The following is a 4,929-nucleotide window of genomic DNA, read 5'->3' as shown; positions in this document are numbered from 1 at the left end:
GAGGCTACAGAATTTGAAGGCTTGACTGGGGCTGAAGAATCCACTTCCAAAGGGGCTCATTCTCATGGTTGACAAGCTGCTGCTGGATGTTGGCAGAAGGCCTCAGTTTCTCACCACTTGGGCTTCTCCATAGGGCTCCTTGTATGTCTTCATGACATGACAGCTGGCCTCCCTCAGATCATCTGATCTGAGAGAGAAGGAAGCTGCAATATCTTTCATGACTTAGTCTCAGAAGTCACATTCCATTATTTCCACAATATCCTATTGTTTACACAGGTCATGCCTATTCACTGTGGGAAGGGACTATACAACAGTGTGAATACCATCAGGCAAGCATCGTCAGGGTCAGCTTGGAGCCTACCAACCAGAATTCTACAAAGTTTGATACATTTTTAAAAAATCACTTTTTCACACTGTGGTGTACAGATAGGAGTGGGGGTGTGTGGGGAGATTTCTTTCTCTCCTGAGATAATAATTTTGAACTTTAAGCTAATTCTTTTGCTATGCTTATGTTTGGATATAAATTTTCTCTTTCTTCCACTTTTCTCACCACTTGTCCCTATCAGTGTGCCTGTTTCTAAAGTATTCTCCCCACTTTTTATTCACATTCTAGTCTGCTTGGATTTGTGGGCAAATAAAAGTACGGGGTGCTGATGAAATGTCCTTCCCTCAGTAAAACGTTTAAATCTCAGGGAATAATTTCTCTGGAATGCTATATAAAACAAAACACTTACAAATTGAACCATGTTTAAAATAAGGATATATTAGGTTGGCCCAAAAGTTCCTTTGTTTTTTTTCCCATAAGATGGCTCTAGTAATGCTTACTTGTCTTTAACTTCTTTCAAAATAATTTTGTTAGATTGTATTGTGACAACTGTCATATCAGCATGCATTTACAAAAACTTATCAAAATTGGTGCATTTTTGTGTAGCTATTTTAATATTGAAGATGGAAGAAAATATGCAACATTTTCAGCATATTATGCTTTAATATTTCAAGAAAAGTAAAAGCACAACAGAAACGCAGAAAAAGATTTGTGCAGTATGTGGAGAAGGTGTCGTGACTGACTAAATGTTGTCAAAAGTGGTTTGGGAAGTTTTATGCTGAAGATTTCTCACTGGATGATGCTGAATGGTTGGGCAGATTAGTTGAAGTTGATAGTGATCAAATTGAGACATTACTTGAGAACAATTGATATTCTACCATGCAGAAGATAGTCGGCATACTTAAAATATCCAAATCAATAAAGTTATTGGTGAAAATAAAATACTGCGTCTTTTATTTTACAGGGGAAAAAAGCCATATGGACTTCTTGGCCAACCCAATGCAATTGGTTCATCACAGAAGGAAATAAAATTCATTATCTTTGCAGTAAAGACATTTGGGCATCAAGTGCTCGTGTGATGCATTATGAAGTTAGATTTATTAGATGTCATTTCTGGCCTTAAAACTACCACGTGGAAAAGAGTCAAGATGAATTTAGATATTTGTAAAGACAGTTTGATGATTGTCTATTTGTAAGAAGAATACCTACTTAATCCCCATGTCAGCTCTTTAGTAGATTCACGTTTGCCAGCTCCACAGGGCTATACGCTGCCCCCCGTGTCCAGGAGGGCCCACTTAATGAGACTATGCTCTCCTTCAGTCTCCTTCAGAAGGAAGTCTCCTTGTCCTGAGGGCTGTCTGTGAATCAGTCAACGAAGAGCTTTGGGTTCTGGGCACATTTAGCATGCCCCTGTCTTCCTTGAATAGTTTTTCAAGCTCTTTCTAGCTCTACCAGTTATCTATCAATGTTTTCTGAGGTCAGCCTTCGCCTCACAGTCACTTCTATGTTTTTATTTCTCAGAATTGCTGTGAACCAAGAAGGGAAATAACCAAGTGTAAACAAAAAGGGGTTCTATGGAAAGTAATATCACAGTAAATAATCTCATCATAAATTCCTAACTGGGTCATACTCCAGGCACGTAACTTCTTTAGCCCTGTCCATTGTTTTTGCCCATCTAAGGTTAACACACCTTTGAAATGCCTCTTTTTAGACCCCTCCTTCTAAAGTGAAAGTGTATCTGCCTTCAAGAGAGTACATAATTTTAACTATTTTGTAATCCAATCCATGTCTTGCTTTCTCCCACCTTCATGTAATCTTCCTCATGTCCCCTCTGTTATTCCAAATGCATAAAACAAGGTGCAAACTGTCATTTCTCGGAAGCATTTCTCTCAGTCTGTTGAGATCTTGTTTCCAGGCATATCCTCTGTTTGACGCAAATAGTTTTTATAAAAATTCTTCACCGATTAGGATGTTCTGTCCACACAAGCATATTTCATTTAAGTCTAAAAATGACTATAATACTATTACTGACATGAATAATGTAATGCTCCTAGGGAGGTATTACATGAATACAGCCGCTGGGACCACCTGGGATAGGCTGCAAGTTGGAGGGAGCCCAGCGCTGGGTGGGTCACAGTAAAAGAGCTGCGCATTAACCCAGGTGAAATGCTGAACCTACTAGTCCTAAATTATTTATGCAGAGCAACTCCAAAGGAAGCCCCATTGAAGCATTCCAAGAAAGCAAATGCATATGACGAGTATATATGGGGGCTGTAAGAGGACCTCTGGATTCCATTAATCCAGCGACTTCAGTTTATCACCTCTGTGACCTTGAGCAGTTTATTTACACCTCTTTTTAAAAATGGGTGATAAAAGTACCTAGTAAATAAAGTTGTCATAAAGATTAATGAAAAATTCATGTAGGGTTTTTCTTGCCTGATACACAAGTTTTAAAATATTAGCATTTATTTAAAAATACATATACCCACCTTGGATCCTCACTGTATTTCATCATGGGAGCACAATTTTAATAAGCAGACCACTTTAAAATGAGAATCCTCCTCTTTTCAGTAACTAAAACCTCTTGGTTAAATAACAGTGTTACAACAAGAATGGGTCTCATGGACTAGCACTTAGGATATGGTTATTGGATGGAATGTACCCATGTATGTCTGCATTGAAGGCTGTAAGGCTTTGGAAATTATGGGTTAATATAGAAAGAGTCCCTATAAGAGTTAGATTTTGACCTGAGTTTAAAGGGCTGGAGGGAAGGATGTGGAGAATTTAAGGCAAAGACCACAAAAGGAAAGAAGACAACCATCTAAATAAGTTATGCAGAAGCTAGGGAGGAGATGAGGTTAGGTGTTTATTAGTACGGAAGATTTGGGAGAAAGATCTGCATCCTAGGTAGCTTAAGTAAAAATGGGACTTGGTTATTCGTGAAAATGAAATCCAGGTTAATCTTGCCTCCAGGCAGGGCTGGATCCAGGGCTCAAATGGTGTGATGCGGGAAGGTTCCTTGCCTCCACCTGGTAGAGTCTAAGTGGTGAGCAATGCACAGTTTTTTAGCTCATTGACCAGGAAGGGAGTCTCTTTTTGAGAAACCAAATTTCAAAGAGGCCTCCGGCAGACCTGAATCACAGGTCCGAGTTTCTTCAGTCAATGTGGCCTTGACAGAAAAGGCGAGTGCTGGGGGGATGGTCAGCTGACAGAACCACGTGGGTGGGTTCTCCACCACCCAGTTTTGCTTGCCCCCAGCAGGCAGGGCAAAATATGCTGAGCAGGCAAGAGGAACAGAGCCACAGCAGGTGTTGCTCTGCCTAACCTCCTACATCATCTGCCAGTACCCCTGGGCAGACGTAGCTTCTGTTTCAGCTTGACGCCAGCCCCCCTAAGCCAACAGAAACTCCTGAGGCAATTGCGGAGTCTTACGATCACACAGTTCCTGGAAAACATATCTTACAGCAGATAGTTGTCAAGAGGACTAAGTGTAGCTTTATCTACCTGCCCCCCTCCCCCGCCCCAGAGTGCGCCCAGGCTGCACTACGTGCTAGAGCTCCTTGCTCCTGCTCAACCAGCGCCGCTGTCGTCTCCTTCCAGCCGCCATCATGATTATCTAGTGGTAAATCATCAGCCACGATGAGATGTTCTCTGATATCTACAAGATCCCGGAGTTTGCAGACGGGCTGTATTTGGAGGTAGAGGGGAAGATGGTCAGTAGGACAGAGGGTAACATTGATGACTTGCCTATTGGTGGAAATACCTCTGCTGAAGGCCCCGAAGGCTAAGGAACCGAAAGCACAGCGGTGTTGATAATCGCCATGAACTATCATTTGCAGGAAACCCGTTTCACAAAAGAGGCGTACAAGAAGTACATCAAAGATTGCATGAAATCCATCAAAGGGAAACTTGAAGAACAGAAAGAAGAAAGAGTAAAGCTTCTTATGACAGGGGAAACAGAACATATAAAGCATGTCCTTGCTAATTTCAAAAATTACCAGTTCTTGATAAGTGACAACATGATTCCAGATGATGGCATGGGTGCTTTGCTGGACAACTGTGAGGACGATGTGACCTCATACATGGTTTTCTTTAAGGATGGTTTAGAAATGGAAAAATGTTAACAGATTTGGCAGTTTGGATCTATCATAACTGGCTGCTGCGTTCACCCACACACCAGGACTAGGACAATGGGGCTGATCTTATATTGAGCTCTTCATTTATTTTGACCTTGATTTGTTTGGAACCAAGGCATTGTTTTTAAGGGAAAAAAAAACCCAAAAACATTTCATGTAAGTTGTGTAAGAATAAAATGCATTTAAACTTTTTTTTTTTAAAGGACTAAGTGTAGACAATTCTTTTGGTCCAAGGGAGTTGGAGCTATCACGGAATCCACTGAATACCAGGTCGGTAGAACAAGGAGTGGAGGGTGTTGCTCAAGCGGTGTTAAATGCATGCAGCCACCGGACCGCCTGGGATCGACTGCAGGTCGCAGCCCAGTGCTAGGTTGGTCACAGGTGAAGAGTTGTAAGTTAACTTGGGGAAAACATGGAGTCACTCATTCTGAGTTACATGTGCAGTTCCCTGGCCAGTGACCTTCCCAT

At 41.4% G+C, this 4,929-nt stretch overlaps 1 pseudogene; it reads left to right on the top strand.

Moving 5' to 3' along the window:
- The first annotated feature begins 3,933 nt into the window (after positions 1-3,933).
- LOC129063189 (translationally-controlled tumor protein-like) lies at positions 3,934-4,449 on the top strand (annotated as a pseudogene).
- Positions 4,450-4,929: the final 480 nt, after the last annotated feature.

This window comes from Pteronotus mesoamericanus, unplaced genomic scaffold (genome assembly GCF_021234165.1).
Source record: "Pteronotus mesoamericanus isolate MK-2021 breed Mesoamerican mustached bat unplaced genomic scaffold, CSHL_Meso_final contig_164, whole genome shotgun sequence".
Lineage (NCBI taxonomy): Eukaryota > Metazoa > Chordata > Mammalia > Chiroptera > Mormoopidae > Pteronotus > Pteronotus mesoamericanus.
The sequence above is the reverse complement of the archived record's forward strand: the minus strand, read 5'-3'. Positions and strand labels throughout refer to the sequence as shown.